This window comes from Argiope bruennichi, chromosome 3, assembly GCF_947563725.1.
Source record: "Argiope bruennichi chromosome 3, qqArgBrue1.1, whole genome shotgun sequence".
In the NCBI taxonomy this organism is placed as follows: Eukaryota; Metazoa; Arthropoda; class Arachnida; order Araneae; family Araneidae; genus Argiope; species Argiope bruennichi.
Genome location: NC_079153.1, coordinates 104,153,974 through 104,172,863, shown reverse-complemented (window position 1 = coordinate 104,172,863; position 18,890 = coordinate 104,153,974). Strand labels below are relative to the sequence as shown.

The window sequence follows — 18,890 nt, the reverse complement described above, 5'->3', positions numbered from 1 at the left end:
GTATATCTTCACAAGGTTTATTCTTCCAAATGATATAAAAAATATATAAAGCAGCTGTATTATAAGTGGTTTGAACAGAGTGAATCGCAGTCAGTAAATTCAAAATCATAATGACTCAAAATAAATGGTTTTCATGGAAATTTTAATCTTCCAAACGGATGTTCTCTCTTTATGTTATTGATAATTAAATTAATCTTAAGTTTTATGTAATGCAATTTATCTTTTTATAAATTTTACCTATATTCTATGGGACAAATTTCAATAAACAGATCTAAAAAGATGAGTGCTTATTTAGGTTTTGTTGTTGTTTTTCTGGCTTTATATAAATTCGTAATTCTCTTTTTGATGTGACAAAAAGAAATTCATTTTCTTGTTAATTATTACTACTAGTTAAAGTCCTATCCTTTTCAATTGCTTTCATAAATTTCATTTTTTTCATATTTTGCTCGTTTTTTGCTATTTTAAAAAACATGGCTATCAAATTTTATAGTCTTTAACTTTAAAGTAACTTCTAATAGTCAAAAGTTATAGGATATTAAACTATATAGTCTTTCCATGTCTAAATGGTTCTACTCATGCCTTTATAGTATTTTACTTTGCCAGTATTTTACTTTATATAAATAGCCAGTATAATCCAATTTTCATTACACTCGAAGTTTCATGTTTTACTTTCTGACTATAAATGTTTGAATGTTTATTTTGTTATTTAGAAAATTTTGTTAGTTTCAAATATTATTTTCAATTTTTCTTGATACTATTTTTAGAGATTTAATTTTCTTTTCTTATTATTTCATATAATTTTTCGAAACCTCAGACAATTCTTACAGCAAATAGATACAATAAAATAGATATTTTACCCAAAACATGTTTGTTAACCGTTTGCCGTAAAATTTGGCCATACGTAGACATTTCGTTGCAAACATTTATTATTAAACTGCGCTATTTGAAATCCAGATTAGATAAAAGAAATTCGTTTCCTCCTTTCTATTTCCATTAAATTTCAATTTTTCAGTATTATCGTAATGCGGAGATGGAATTACAAATGATTATGCATTAATTCTTATTAATTTTACGCAAAGGAAGTCAATATTACAAACAAACAAACTAGTCATCAAAGGCAACTGTCTAAATATAAATAGCCAGTATAATCCAAATTCAAATATATAATGTGTTATACATCTTTTTGTGTACTTCAAATAATAAATATCTTCATATCTTAAGTTTTCATGATTTGTTCTATAATATATAACTGCATTTTAAATGCTCATTAACAAGTTATTCGAATGCGAACATTCTTCATATTGAATTTCGTCGGGGCATGCTAAATTCACAACCAGATAAGAAAAACGCAAGAAGGACTATTATCTTGTAATATATTTCAGGAATCTTGCCTATAAAATTGACATGCTGAAAACTTGAAAATTGAATCAAATTATGTTCTAACACATTTATATGTAAGAAATTTTGGAAAATTTATTAGTATTTTTATTATCCAAACTTAGCGACGTAATAAATAATCAGCTATAAAATATGCAATAAAAATTATCAGTTTATAAGCACTATTCTTTAACTTAAAGCAATATGTCTTAATTAAAAGTATTAATGAATTAACATTAAAATATATTTTCTTCAATAAGAAAAGTTTTTTTCATGAATTCATCAATCTATTTTATTTCAAAATCTGTCAATTCAATGCGAAATTTTGCTTACGCCTCATAAATAGCATGCTGTTGACGGAGAAACTTATTGCATAAGACCAAGTAATTTCTGTACAAAAAAGATAAAAAAGAAAACAAATGATTATATAAGTTTTTCAAAATCCATGTGATGCGAACCAGCCAGGAGAAACGCAAGCGTAGAGCACGAAAAGGTTATTCTGGTTTATAATGATCATGCTGATCACGATTTTCGGATATCTTAGTCACTGAGGGAGAAGTCATTTCTGAATAGACAGACCGGTAAGAAAATAATTCATCTGTTACTTTTTTTTCTTTTCTAATATTCAGTAGTTTTGTCACATCATATGTATTATTCAAATTTATTTATGTTGAGAAATGTGATAAGTCGTTGACTTAGAGCTCGGATTCTCTAATTTATCTTAATAATTTCAAATGTTTGCTTTTAGAAATAAGCAATCGGTGCTTTTGACTCTTAATCTTACAACTTTATACGAGCAAGTGTTGAATATATATAAATTTATTTCGTGTATCTCGGAAACGGCTCTATTTGGATCAGATTTTATATTTAGATAAGGTTTTGCTTTTTTTTTAAAGTTTATATATATAGGTGTCTTTTCAGAAAAAACGCGATTTAACAGAAATAACATTTTTTTATAACTATTTATTAAAGCTATTGTCTATCTGGTCTCATGCTGACAATGTCATATAGCGCCATCTTGTAAATGTTTGCGGTACTCGCATCGTTGCCGCATGATAATAACCTACTGGTAACTCAAAATTTTGTGAAATAGAACTGATGGATGTGAGATGAGGTAAAATTGAAAAATATCTGTATGTAATTTGTATACGATTCGCATCTACATATTTTTTCCGCAAAAGTACGATTTTAAAAAAACTGCCAAGCTAAGTCCGATATCCTAGATTTTTGATTTTATGCTCGGATGAAATATTTTATTTATAAGGAAATTGATTATTTTACAGAATTAGCAATATTTTATAACATTGCTTTGTGAAAATATGTTTGTATGTAATTTGTATACGATTCGTATCTAAATATTTTCTCCGAAAAAACACGATTTTAAGAAAACTGCCAAGCTAAGTCCGATATCCTAGATTTTTGGTTTTATGCTCGCATTAAATATTTTATTTAAGAGGAAATTGGATATTTTACAGAACTGGCAATATTTTATAACATTGCTTTGTGAAAATAAAGTTCTCTTTTAATCCAAAGAATAAGATTATTGATAAAAACCTGGTCAATTCGAATACAGTATTATTTTATTAATTAGTTTACATTACAAATTGGATATGTTACTTCTATTTCGAACTGTTCTGAAATGCTATAGGACAGTGACTCACAAATTACAATTATCGGCACCATTGGTGAATTTACAATTTATCGGCATCATTAGTGAAGCTAAATTCTTTCTAAGGCTCCCCATGTAACGAGTCAAGTTCTTTTTGCAAACTAGTCAGTAGTTTTTGTATTGCTTAAGTGAAAATGGACAAAACATATTTTAGGTTTTCTGAAAAAATTTTGAAGAAATTTTCAAAAAAATAATAATAATAATAATAATGAATAAATCGGATGAGAATATTAATCACACAATTTTCTCAAATTGTAGAATTGGATTAAGCTGAATGACGTTATTCTTCAAGAAAGTAACTGCTGAAAAGCCAAAAATTTTAAATATAAAATGGGATTAAAATTATCTGAATTTTAGGGCTGATATTCACCTTTTATTTAATTTAATATGTCAGCTGAATGTTATTAAATGAATTGAGAACAAAGACAACTCAATCAGATAAAGAGTTTTTTTGTAGCAGTGTAAGCAGATGGGGGATGTACTTATTGAATCTATTCAAAATTATTGAAATTATAATTTCGAAATTGTCTTTTTCAATCCAGATGAGGAAATCAACATTTTTGGGGATGTCGTGGTGCCAAAGCAATAGGATATCAAATATTTCTGAAAAATTAATATTGTTTATGTAATTTCAAAAATTTATAGGGAATTTGAATTTTTAACAACATTCTATGAATTAGGAATTAAATCCTTAATGCTTTATCATTTTTAAAAGAAAAGCTAGTAATTTCCTTATGCTTATTCTATTGAACTCTGAAAATTAAGCAGATGTACTTGAGTATTTTTAATTGTGCGATAAAAAATCCAAACAAAATCTTAATTAAAATTCATTGATGGTTACATTAAGGAGACATAAAATCATTTATCATTATTATGTTTCCCAAATTTTAAACGGTAAATTGTAATAAAAATCCCAAATTATAGGCACCAAGATTTTAATAAGAATTATTTTTTTTTTAATTTAAATAGCTGACATACTATAAAATATTATAAGTTATTTCCACTACAATGGCAAACATTTCTAAGCATGTTCTTGCTATATCAAATATTAATGTTATATAATAATCAACTTTTAACAAAATTTTGTATAATAAAAATCATTCATTTATTAAAATACATTAAAAATCATAGAAAGTTATTTCCACATAAATAAATCCATTTCAATAACCTCATTTAATCTCGCTTGGTTTGTAATTTAGAATGATTTTTTATCTTACAAAATTATCGATCCAGATATTCAGATCCATTCAGAAAATATAGCAAATTTTCCTGAATATCACAAATATGGAAATAGTACGTGAATTCTTATTTTAAATTGATTATTTCAACTAACTTCAACTTCATCGAACTATAAAAGCTAGTAGTAAACGTATATTAGATCCAAGTAACACTATTTAATGACTGAAAAAGACTCAGGTATGCTCTTCAGTTAATTAGCCAACTATAGAGAGACTCTAAGTTAGCTTCATCAATGACCAAGATAAGAAATATATTTAAAAATATACTAAAATTTCACCCAGACGACAACAACAGACATTAGTCCAAGTTGTCAGCGCCAGCTCTCTTCTCAAAGAAAACGACTTCAAAAGAGAAATTTAATTAAAACCGCAGAAAGATACCATTAAACTAAGACCATTTAATTATTATCTAATTGACGATGAAGTATGTGTGTGTAAGAGAGAAAGTAAGTGAGATTTTTCCTTCTAAATTCTGGTTTGCACTTCTCTTTCCATGTGAAATGGGTTTATTAATAATTTCATGTTCATTTCAAGGCAATTGATAACTATACGGCTACAAATGCTCCTAAATTAAATTTTGCACAAGAACAGATTTGATTTCTTTCATGTTCAAGGCTCATTTAATGTACAAATATATTTTCATGTTCCCAATAGCTTTATTCTTAATTTAATACATTAAATTCTCATAAGTCTGAACATTTCGTTATCTTGTATATATGAAAAGTGAGATATTTATGTTGCCATAGTTATTTATGGCACTAGCCATAGACAAACCCGCTGACAAAGCCAGCGATTTAAGCCGAGTTTGTGCAGTTGCTTCTGAGGGTAAAGGCCCTGAGCACCCGAGGGCAGAAGTCTGACTGCTAGCTTATATGAAGATGACACTCACACAATCGCTTGCACAACCCCTTTTTATAGGGAGGCTCTTTCACACGCCTCACAAATCTAGCGCACTGTAAAGAACAACCATGTCCGAACCAGGACTAGAATCCTGGACGCTCAAATGATGAGGAAGAAGCGCTACCCCTAAGCCAGGATGCCGGCGGTATATTTATATATCTATAATACATAATTGCTTGTAAGGTAACGTTCCAGATTAGAAAAAGAGAGAACGGGAATCAAAATCCAGGTTTGGTTAATTGGATAATAAAAGAAAACGTGATGCAAACCACAATATGAACTTCACACGATTCAATCTAAGGAAGTGATCAAGTTCAAGGAGTAGCACTCTTCCTTTTCAGTCTTTTTTTTTTCTTTTGTTATTGTACCAATTTAAGTAACAGTTATCTTTTCGTTTAAAGCATCAGTGCTATCGTGTTCAGTAGACCATATAATGTCCGAAGGACTATCCACAAAATGAAAATGTTAAGTTTGCTTTTATTCTTTATTTTCCTCAGTATATTTCCATAACTACAGTGTATTTGTTAATATTTATAGTTATCCTTTTTGCAATACGAATGACCAAATGAAATTTGAGGGGGAAATAGAAATATGAAAATAAGCTATGCAAAGATTGCAAATAAAGTACTTATCTCTAGCATTGCGATCAGTAACGTACGTTCATTCTGAACTTGAACTTGATTGTTTCTGAATTTTGAATCGTATTATTATACTTATTCAACTGAATAAATTCAAAGTAAAAAAAAAAATACAATGCAATTATTTTAGTATAAACTGAAAAAAAGAAATAATATTTGGAATAATTATTAATTGTGGAATAACAATAAATAGTTATTTTTGAAATACTACTTGCTCGATATCATATGGAGTCTGCTTTTTCCTGCTGAAGAAAATAGATAATTTTGAACCATCAATATGAACATAATTTATTTATTCCTGCATGACTCCGAAGATTCTTAAAAAAAAAGCAGTATCAAATTTTCTTGATCCATTTTCATGGTGATCTAGGCTATAGTGAATTTTTACATGATAAAATATACTCCTCATCATTTAAAAATTTTGAAAAATAATGTCCAAAATGCATTATCTAAGTATATTCATATTTTAATTTAGATATCTTTTAATGCAATCTTTTTTTTATTTATTTAATTTTATATTTTTTTGATCAATTTCCTTATAATAAAATTTTCTAAAAGTAAATCATTGACACTCAAATGGAGCGAATATTTTATGAACAGAAACTTTGTAATTGATGAATATATAAAATATAACATACCACACTTGTGACCTAATATGCAAACTCTTCTAAAACACTGAATGTTTATTTATGCAAAATGTGAACTTATCTTAAACAATTCAAAATTCAACACATTGCATCTCAGTGCAAATATAAAATAAATCAGGAAATTCTGAAATTCCAATGGAATATTTCTATCTATGTACAAGGTTCTAGCGTTAACTTCCAAAAGGATTTTGTATGTTATTTTCTGGAATTTAAAACATCTTGCTAAAGAATACTACACTAAAATATATAGAAATGCTTCAATAAAAAAATAGCATCATGAAATTACCAAAACTTCATTTTCATATACAATTTGTATATCTCGTACAGGCAGACATATTTCAAAAATATATTTCTCGGATTCGGGGAGTTCAGAAACATGAAAATGTTGTACTTTGCATACGAGAAAATAAAAAGTATTGAAATCCGAGTTTACTATACAAGAATTCTATTACATGCAGATAAATTTCCAGTTATCGTTGTAATTAATAAATAAAACAGATTATTCTTAATTGTATATTCTAAAATGGATAGCGAAAGCACTTGATGACGAGATAATGCTAAAGAGCATCTGGCTGAGAAATTTGATCGAAATTTTCTGATTCGGCAAAGTCATTCCAATCTTATTTTAATGTATTTTCACATCTATAGCATAACGTTTCTCATTATTAGATTTAATTGTAATGATCATTTTCCTCTGAAATAGAAAGATCATTTCATATTTTGCAAATCATCGAATCTAATATAATAAGCCAGATTCTCTACTTTCCTTAATACATCTGTATTGTTTTTATGTCATCAAAGACGTAATTTCAAGACAATAAAAAAAATCAAGTTTCTTCTATTATATTTTCGGAGTACTGCACGCAAAACTCAGTTGATACAAAATTGCGTATTCAGAACGATTTTGAGCTAAACTCAATAGAATGTCCATTTGATAAGCCTTTTTTTATAATGAATATTCTAGAAACTTTCTTCCATTATCGTTGTAAAATAATATACTGGTAATTGCTATGTAATCATATTTTCTGGGCATTTATTTCTTATTTTTCGTGCCGGCGTGTGATTTTCGTTGCTTTATTTAAAATTTTGATTACCATTAGAGCTTCTTTAAAATGATAATCATACAAACATTATCTTATTTATCTAATTTTCTTCTCTCAAGGTTACTATTAGAACAAACATTTTTGACTGATTTAGTGAATAATATAAGATGAAAAAGTAACTTCAATGCATAAATATTGATAGCGGAGAAATATGTTCTTTTTTTTTTTTTTTGCATATCAAGTTTTTTAGCACAGTTAAAAATGGATAATTTTATTTATTATAGTTTGATACTTGCTATACAATTATACTTCAGATGTATCATTCGTACTTAATATTTTGTGTATTTATAAATAGTTATGCTATACATTATTTTTTTAAATTTTTGATCTTAGCCTAATCTTATTCGGCTTCTTTTTTTTTTACTTTTTTCTATAAATAATTTATAAATAAAAGTATTGTAAAAATTTAAAAAATTTCATTGTTGATATTTTGTAAATTTTAAACATTTTAGACTTCTCTAAGGTTCAACAAAAATTTAGAATTATAACTACTTTTTTGCCTTTGAATACGATGGTACAAATCCGAAATAAGTAAAATGTTGGGTTGCACATTCAAATTTTGAATCTATGTAGAAGATTTTATAAAATTTACAAAGTGAAAATCTGTCTGTCTGTATATCCATGTATGTGTGAATGTTATAACTTTAAAAATCAATTAACTATTCGAAATTCTAATACTAATAGATATATGTATTAGAATTTCAAAACTGTATCAAATTTTGGGCCAACTACCAAGTTTCGTCTTTCTTCTAATCATATTAATTCATAATAGAAACACAATAAGTTAGAATAAAATCATAATAGCCAAATGATTTTAATAAACCAAACCTGTAGATCTTTTTTCAAATTTTGATTTTAATCTACTATTCGAAAAAGATTTAAAATACACTCCAATGGCTAAATGGATTAAGTAAATCCAACTTGTAGATCTTTTTTCAAATTTTGATCTCAATCTACCATTCGAAAAAGATTTAAAACACATTCTAATAGCTAAATGAATTAAGTAAACCCAGCCTCTAGATCTTTTTTAAATTTTGATTTCAATCTACCATTCGAAAAAGATTTAAAACGCATTCAATTCTTTTCACAAAACAACGAGACCAAACACAAAAATGTCAATATTATGAAAATGTAGTCAAAGGAAGAATTCTCTCTTGAGTTGAAAGCTAGATTCACCACGTAATTCTGAATGAGAAAGTTTCATTTAAAAGTCTTAAATTATTCATTCATTTGAAGTCTTAAATTATTCATTCATTTCATTTGAAATTTATATCATAGAAGTCTGTGTTCAACGGCTTTTGGCATTCACACTAAACAACGGTTATTATTTCTACTGTAGCACTAATTCAGATAATTTAATACTAATAGGGAGTATTTGCACATATATTCGGGAGTATTTCTGGAGATTGTAAATGCAGTACAATCCTAATTGCAAATTTTGCAATTGTTTGAAAATTTTTAAACAGAAATATGTTTAGAGCAGTTTTGACACATCTGCAATTTTTAGATTCGTGTTTTCTGATTCTTTTGCATTCCCAGTGGCATTGAGCTTCATTTCAGATAGCTCCATTCTATCTAAATTAATATGTGCTAATTCTACTTTCTTTTAATATATTAATTTATATTATGTAACTAGCCACTTTTGATTACTAATTGGTTCGTCAAAATATTAAATGTACTTAATGTCATTTAAATCATCAATGCATAAGTTGATATTCCTGAATATTTTTGACAAGGTGTCATAAATAGTTTTTTATAGATACGTAACTCGATGTTTCGATATCAAACTATTTATTTTGAATCAAATTATGAGAGAATGCCACGTTATTTCAATGACCTAACATCTTCTTTGTTTGCTACGCCTAATTGAAGCGAATCCAATGACATTATAAAGGCATTAAAAAGTCGCTCTCCGGATAGTCAAACTTTTTATTACACGTTATCTTTCATGTTATTCTAATTTCATTTTCTTATTCCTCATGTAAACTGTACAAATAATAAATCACGATAAATTAAATAATAAATCACGAAATTAAATATTCAATGAAACAATAAAAACGATTTAAGTTTCATTACGACTCTGAAATTTATTGCTAAAATTAAAGAGAAAAATATTTTTAAAAGATTTGAAACATTAAAACAGAAACTTTATGGCATCTAAACTGGAATTCTTAAGAAAACAATTTTGAATCGCAGTAAAAATCATTTTTGTGCTTTCATATTTTTGAGAAGTTATTGTAAAAAATAGAAAAATATTGCTTAACCTTTTATTAACTCAAATTCAAAATACAATTTTTAAAAACTTGCAACTTCTACTTATTTGCACCTAATTTAACTTGCACCATTAATTTAGCAATATCTAACATGGTGCGAGACACACACAAGCACACTCCTTTATTATTAATTGACATTTCACCTTTATTAGTAGTAGAGATATAGCTATTTCAAGAAACCTTTTTTGTTTATTGGATGCACATCAACAAATTAACCACGTTTATAATTTTTAAATTTTTTATTTTGTTTCCACGTTTTTTAATTTTTTTCCACTTTTCAATGCATTTACTACGTTCTCCAGATCACTCATCTCAATATTCCTTTTATTTACTCAGAACAAATAATGCGTTTTTCAGCTACTTGGAGTATACAGGCCACTTATATTTCTTTTACAATTGGAAACCTTTCATTTTGAAAAAGAAAAGGGGGAAATCGTAGTTCATTGACAGTTATTGAGTTTTATTTTTCCAACCTTCAATTAAATGGATAAAAAATTTGAATCATTCTATTTTAAATGCAGAATGTCTAAAATTTCTAGAACGATCTTGATCAAATAAAATAAAAAAAACTAAAAACTCCAAATCTGTGTTTAATTTCACATTTCTTGATCAACATCTGTATGTTCAACTGTATGAAAAGCATATTGATATAGCTTATTATTGCAATGGTTGAAAAAATAATTACTAAAAAAAGAGAGAGAAATTTTTTTTTCGTATTTAAAACATTGAAAAAAACTTTAAAAATAAAAAGGTTCATGCATCGACTGTTAAAAAAAATGAATATAATTAAGTAACTGCAAAAAAAATATCACTGCAAAAGAAAATTTTGAATATTTTGGTAAATGAATAATTATCAATTTATTTGGATATTTTGATAAAAATGAAATGCGTAAAGATTTTGTATAAATTATTCTGAAGAGTAATAATCAAGCAAATTTTTAGAAAGCGTACTTTATATTATATTCTACCACTTCTTGATTCCTAAATTTATTCAGCAGTCGATTGTTCTCTGGCTTCCACTTAACAGAAGTTTTCAACATAATACACTTTAGACCTGTAAAATTATGGATTGTTCTAAAGCAAACTATTTTGAAGGCCTCCAAAGCTTCCTGTATCACATTCTTGTCTAATTTGTTTCTATAAATAAAATAAGTGAATTATACTATATTTCTATAGGTAACTGTGTTTGAAGTAAGTACTGATACCTAAAATGTCTCGATACAAAACTACCCAAACTAAAAAAAAAAAAAAAAAAAAAAAAGACCCTTAGAGAATTTTTAAGTGTTACCTCAGATTGACTTATAAGCCATTGTATTTCAGGTTAATGATCCATCTCTAGATTTAAGAGCTTAAATGGATGTGAAATAAAATATAATTTAACAGCAACATCGTTTTAGAATCAGAAAAAAAACCGGTGGATGTCTTTATCTTGAAAAAAAAAAGGGCTTTAGATGGATAAATTCATTGAACCTCGAAAGGAGTGAAATTACTTGAAAGTAAAAAAAATCGTCCAAGCCCGTCGATGAGGGGTAGTGAAATAATACTGCAACGTATTTATATGACAGCTCATTTCCTGTCTTTTAAGTATTCAAGGTCCGAAACAGCTCAATGAAATTCAAGGGCGCTAAATCCATTTATGTATTGCACGTTGTTTGAGGATCTTCGTATTATTAGATGAAGCAGCCTCTATCAGAGATAAACACGTGGCTCGAACTTTTCTAAAGCATGGTTCGTGTCATGGATCATTATGTATCACGAGAGTCACTTTTGATGACATATGAGTGCTTAAGTAGTAAGTTTGGAGATTTTTAATATTTTGTATCACTATAATTCTAATTGGTTTAATTTTTTAACATTTATCTTCTTTTAATTAATTATAAAATATGAATTAATGTGTTTAGTAGTTAATCTTATTATATTAACATAGCTGTATTTAGAAGATTATAATAATTAATAATCTTAAATTAGAAGAAAATAATAATTAATAATCTTAAATTAGAAGAATATAACAAGTAATAATCTTAAATTAGAAGAATATAATAATTAATAATCTTAAATTAGAAGAATATAATAATTAATAATCTTAAATTAGAAGAATATAATAACTATTAATCTTAAATTAGAAAAATAACAAAAAAAATTTTGTGAGAAGAAGAATGAAAGTTAAAATAATTTTAAATCAGAAGAATAATATAAATTAAAGTAATTTTAAATTAGAAGAATGAAAATTAAAATAATTTTAAATCAGAAGAATAATATAAATTAAAATAATTTTAAATTAGAAGAACCAAAAATTACATTTTAAATGTTTGAATTTTTTAGAACTAATAACTAGTTTTTCCGATTCATTTCATTTGGTACGAAAACACGTTTTGATATTCTCACTAAAATTTTTACTTTTTTTTTCTTGCTCCAGCAAAATTTTGGAAGTCCATACATTTGATGTTGCATATTAAGTACTAGTATCTAACTTCTAAATCCCTAAAATTTCGATCTTGTCTTTAAATCTTATACGATCTTATTGATTAAAGATTATAAATTTTAATAATTTTTCTGTTGTGTTCTTTTTCAAATTTAATTTTTATAATATTCAATGAGCTTTAATCTTAAAAATAAATTTTAAATTGATATTTTTTTGTCATTGAACAAAAACACTTTTTGAAATTGGGCAGGTTTATATGAAAGTAAGAAACGTGAACTCGATACAAATCAAACTGTTCAGTTTAAACATCGAATAATTTCTTTCTTCTACTGAATGATAGAAAAAATAATTTTTGGTAAATCCTGCATATGAAATTTTTCATTCTCAATTTGTCTAACATAAGGAAAATTTAATTCATCAATTAATTTTTATCATTTAAGATCCTTCTGTAATTTTTATACATGATGAGATCTTCTTGTTCATTGAATTAATCTTCCATGTTTAAAATCTCAATTTCATAATTTTCCTTAATTTTTGTGTTACATTGATTCCATGATCCATGTATATTTGGAGCGAAAATGACTAAAATTAATGGATGTTTGCTCCACTTCTGAATGAAAAATGTCTTTCGTATGCACAAAACTTCTGCCATCGTGTTAAAGCATTCGATTTCTGGTGAAAATAAAAACTTTTCAGAAGTTCTAGATTTTTTTAAGTACAGTTTTATTTTGTTGATGATGCAAAAAGTTGTGATATCCTTTTTACTTATATTGAAAAATTATTAAGGAAAAATAACCCTTCCAAATGTTTTTTTTATGTCAAAAATATAAATAATTTTTTTATGTTAAAAATATGTATAAATTATGTTAAAAATATGTTTTAAATATATTTTATGTTAAAAAAAATTTTATGTTAAAATAAAGATGATGCAGTCTATGCTAATTTGTTTTAGAATCCAGTTACATCATAACCATCTCATTTTAGTCACATGGAAAGGTCAAGGAATATTAGAAAAAAAGTATGTATGCTTTTTTTTCCCATATCAGACTGGAGAAATGATTTTGTTTTCTGGTGTCCCTAGAAAATAGAAAATGAGTGACCAAAATATCATACGAGATTAAAATCGTCGGGATTGGTGGTATTGGAAACCCTTGTCTAAATTTTTCTTTTATAAAGAATATGCATTGAAGAAACGTTTTAGGGAATTTTTTTCTAACCAAGGGTGAATGAAGGCAAGAAATCCCCAATGCCGTATTTGGATCATTAACTTATATATAAAATAAAAATTGTCTAAATCATTATCGTGGTTAGACCTGAAAGGCTCTATAAATGTTTGTTTCTATAAATAATGCATTGTAAAATAGTGGATTTAAATTTTTCTAAATCATAGGGGTTGGTGAGGCGCAGGCAATCACTGATGACGTATCTAGCGGTCAGGAGCATTCATTTAAAAAAAAATTGCTGAAATCGGTCAAACGATTGGGACTGGTGGACTGTTTCTTTGGTTACGTCAATAATTTTAAATAATACTAATTCTGCTGTTAACGACTTTTTTCTTCAGCTAATATAAAGCTTACGATGAATAAAATATTAAAGGATAAAATTTCCTACCAATGTCTGATACCAAAATCTTAATTTATGTCCAAGCATACTTTTCAAAATTTGTTATAAGAACTAAATCTTATTCAAAATAATAATAATAATAATAAATGTCATTCTTTCTATTATTAGAAACTCCTTACTTCATCCAATTTAACCTAAGAGTAAATGTGTAGAAAATCAATTTAAAAAAATTGTGTAATAGGTAAAATTCTTGGTGTTTGTATTTTGGCATCAAATGTTATATGCAAAAAGATATTGCAATTTGTTAATACATTCACATCAGTAATCTTCTTCGTTATTTTTGTATATACTTTACTAAATGTTTATTTTATATCACTAACCTAGAAAAATTTAAATCATTTTTGAAGCAGACGAGAAGAACGAATCTACAAAATTTTTTGAGAAAGTCTCTGATTTTTTTTTTTTTTTTTTTGATTTTTTTGAAGATAAGATTTTCTGTAGGTAAGGGGAAGTGTTCTGACAAATATTAGGAAACCAAATTGACTACGGAGTTTGTTTACCTTTTTTTATTATTAAAAATCCTTTTTTCCTAGAAAAACAAAACTCCTCAAACATCTTATTAAATTAACTGAAGAAGCAACTATTTCTGAATATTCAAAACATTACAAGTAGGATATAAGGCTAAAATATGACATTGTAATTTTTCAAGATCAAGGATTTACTTGCAGAATTGCTGTCTCAGACCTTCTAATAGCAAATTTTTCCATTCATCACTTAACACTCAAGTGGTCTGTCATCGTAAATTCTATTCGAAGGTTAGAAATGTTTTTCATAGCATTATATAAAATACCGTATATAGGTCTTTAAATATCACAATGTTGTTTGCAATTTCAGGGTTTCATTTTCAAGAACGACAAAAGGTATTTTTAACCATAAAATGTAAATTATGTTTTGAAAAGAAATGAAAAGAATATTTTTTCCCAACTGTAAACATTTTTAATTCGATAAGGACCCATTTTTTTCATACTGTTTTTGAAATTTGTTTATGTTTGAGTAAGATTTGTAACAAAGTCACAAAGCTAATTTAATTTCTTTAAAAAAATTACTTACTTAGATTAGGGTTTTTTTTATGAGTTTTTGCTTATTTGATTGTAAATTATGCGTGTATTGTGTATTGATCACTGAATTATTAGCGAATGATTGCGATAATTGATGAAATAATTAACTAATGGAATTCACCAAAAAAATCACCGAATCAGTAGAAATTACTTGTTACCATAGAATATATAATTTTTTTTCTAAAATTTAGTTCATGAGGGAATCGAAATATATTCTTTATATACATAAATATATAGAAAGCAAAAACTAATGAGTTTTAAGCACAATTCACTGTAATTATTATTATTAGAAATTAGAATTAGAATTATTATTAAAAATATTTATGTTTTTATCTTATTTTCCATACTATATTAACCATGTTTATACATCTCTATTTAAATATTACTATTCAAATAAACAAAAATGAAAGGTGGTATTCAGATTTCTTAAATAAGTATTTCCCACTCAGTTTTCTGAATAGCGTATTTGGATATAAATGCAAAATATTTAAGTTTTATGTTTCCATTATTGAGATTTAAATTAGTGATTCATATATTCATTTTAATAAGATAAGTGTTTAGGCAGTGATATTCAATAATACGATGCCCCTTCATACAAGAAAAAATGGATGACTCAAAGACATGAAAATGAGACCAAAAAATATTATTGAAAACAATATTCCAAATTATTTTAAATTATTGTTTTAAATTACGATTCTTCAATTATTCGTAAGACTATTGAAATAAAAATAAAAAAATATATGCAAATGCAAATATAAAATTTTATGTAAATAATTGTAGTACGGATTAACGAGATCTTAATGATAAATATGTAGCCATGTTTAAACTTTCTTTTGCAATAATTTATTTTTTTATGAAATTTCAAATCGTTACGGATTTCGTATTAATACTTTGATATCAAAGAAAGCCAACAAGCAGAGAGATGAAAGACGGCAAGTTCAAAATATTAGAAATCACTGCTGCCAAATAACTAATATGAAGATTAACAAAGAAAACAAAACAAAAGAGAAATACTCAATATACTAATATGTCATTAAATTACATAATAATTTTAGAAACTAAGACTATATAGAGCTAAAAGTATCATAATGTGTTTTATAAATCTGAATGGCATTTCATAAAAAAGTTACTTTTGTATCACAATCAAAATGAGAGATTAAATTAAATTTTTTTAAATGAATAATAATGAAGGAAAACAATAAATAAATCTTTTCATTCAGCAAAACTGTGCTTCATAGGATTATTTTAATTCAGAAGTACATATCCTCCTCCCTTTTTTCATCGCTCCTTAGTCATTCATGTCTTAGTATGCAACCCAGGTTTCCCCACGAAGGTGGACAAGAGGGACACCTGTAGTTGCCGATGGCCCTAACTCAGAAACAGGATCTTTGCAGGTGTGCGATTCTTTAATGATGACAATCACCGTCAACTACGACAAAACAGTGGAAAAGATTTATAAAGGAATAAATTCAGCAATATATTTCATCTTTTTTGCATATGTAAATACGATAATCCTTCAGGCACTCTGAAGTTTAGGTTCATAAAAAAAAGTCTTAAAAGTAATAGCCTCATAAAACCTTGCTTCAGCCATCATCAGTGCAAGTTCTTGAATATATATTGGAATTTATTCTCACTTCACTCGTTTTAGGTGCATTATCATAACAATTAAAATAATTGTTTCAAATTTTTAATGATGTTTTCAGTTTGCTAATCCTTGTATAAGACATATGTTACTGTGCACTTAAAATGAACATGTTAACGTAAAAACATATTGAGAATTTTTTGCTAAAAAATAATTTAGATATTCGCTTACAACGGCACAAAAACATAAAGAAGGTGGTTCAAAGGCATAAAAACAACTGTATATGAAAATTAAATAATTAAAAAGTAAATAACTATATTCAAAAAATTCTTTGAAACAAGATAGCATAAAAAACTAGTGGGTAAAACTGAAATTTTTTTAGAAAATATGCATATTTCTAAAGCGTGAAGGTGCATGGCATTAATTCAATTAAGAGTTAAATGAGTTTTTGTAAAAAACAGCGATTATATTGTTATATACTGTGAGTATTGCAAAACTGAATGCCACAAATTAATTTCTTATGGTAAAAAATACATTATGCGTAGTTTTAATAGCTACAATTGTGACTAAAAAAGGAAAATGAAAGAATTTTTTATTACTGCTTTATATGATACATTTTTTTAAAAAGAGAATCTATTTTTATTTTTTTTATTTTGGAATAGTTCTTGGCTCTGCTCTTCAAAAGTTATGAAATAAAGAGTAAGGAATTTTTAAAACAAATCAAATCTTTGTTCAGTTAATACCGCCATTCACAAGTGAGCTTTTTTAATTTATTTGATCATCAATTCAACCTTTTTTTGTTTATAATATTTTCTAATAACATAATTTTCTGGAAACTTCAAAACCCTTTACTGAATTGTCGTCCGAGTTTTTGATCAGCATTAAATTATGATTATTTTTGCCGATGACGTGAAATTTAATCCTGTTTAAGTATGATTATATCGAAAAAAGTCACTTATAAGAGACTTAATATGCGCTTATATTAACTTATATTCGTTTTTCTTCACTTACCTGCGCATTTTATCTCTCATATAACATGAATTTAATCCTGTTGAAGTGTTAATACTTTATTATTTTGAAGTATATCAGTCATTTAAGGCTTTAATGTGTGTTCATGAACCTGATTCATTTTTTGTCCATTCATATAAGTATATTATCATTTATATTCTATTCATACCTTTTGATGTCATACTACTGAAGATCGTAACACTAATTTATTCTTCCCAGATAAATTTAATGGAATTAGAAACAAATTTTCTCTTATTTATTTTCATTTCATATTCTTTGTCAAATTATCAAGATGAATGGTTTCGGCCTTAGCATTCTTAATTAATCTTCTTTTTTCCTTTAGTGTTGATAATCTTCACTTTTTTAAATTTTATTTGAGAGACAAAAGTATTTTTTGTAATATTCTTGTACTTGTTCAAAATTCTAGTAATTTTCCCCGAACAGACAAATTATATTTGAACTTAAATGCTAGGGCATATACTAAATTTTATTGATTTAAATAGTTACATTTATGAACTACTGCGTTTGCATGAATGCAAAAGTAAAGACCGATAGACAGTTAACAGTTAGATTGATTTGGTACAAAATTTGATAAGTATTTACACTTTAGATGATAAAACGTTGTATCTAATTTTATCCACATAGCTTTTTGTGCTTTGAATTTGTGGCGGATTGATATGAGCGAGGATAGAACCTGGGACCTTGTGGCTCACAGCCCAGTAACATGACCACGATATAAATGCAATTGCTAGGGTAGTGTAGTTGTTAACTGGCTTATAAGCTTTCACCACAGACTCTCCCTCCAGTGAGTCGAACGATATGGCTGTTGAGTGGTGATGTATTAACTGTTGATTCTAATGCGCCTGTACCCATTTGAGTAGCGCCAAGCGTTATGGCGTGTGAGTGTGGGTGAATGGTTGCTGATGCTGTTGCTGCGTCAAGTGAGTCTCACGACTTTAATTGCGGCTAGATGGCGGCACAACAGCTGCACGAAGGTTGACGGTTCATCGTCCGAGGTCACCAGTGTGGCGAATTGGTATGAGCGAGGATAGAACCTGAGACCTTGTGGTTCGCAGCGCAGTAACATGACCACAATATAAAAGCAATTGCTCGTGCAGCGTAGTTTTAACTGGCTTATAAGCTTTCACCACAAATTTATCGAATATACTTGTAATCGAACAAACAGACATACAGACTTCCTATAAATATTCATTCAAAATCCAACAGAAATCTACAATGCTGGCTTGTATGTTCATATAGAAAATTTCTTCCTTCTAGTTCAAACCGTTTTTGAGATATCGTACTCACAGACAAACAGACATGATGCCAAAAATATGTTTTTCGGACTATAC

At 27.1% G+C, this 18,890-nt stretch overlaps 1 protein-coding gene across 1 annotated transcript in view; it reads left to right on the top strand.

The window, feature by feature from the left end:
* Window positions 1-1,829: 1,829 nt before the first annotated feature.
* The window catches only part of LOC129964272 (uncharacterized), a 54,531-nt gene continuing 37,470 nt past the window's right edge, over window positions 1,830-18,890 (top strand). Inside the window, exon 1 of the mRNA XM_056079025.1 lies at window positions 1,830-1,958. The gene's annotated coding sequence lies outside the window, so the exon portion shown is untranslated. The remainder of the gene's footprint in view (window positions 1,959-18,890) is intronic.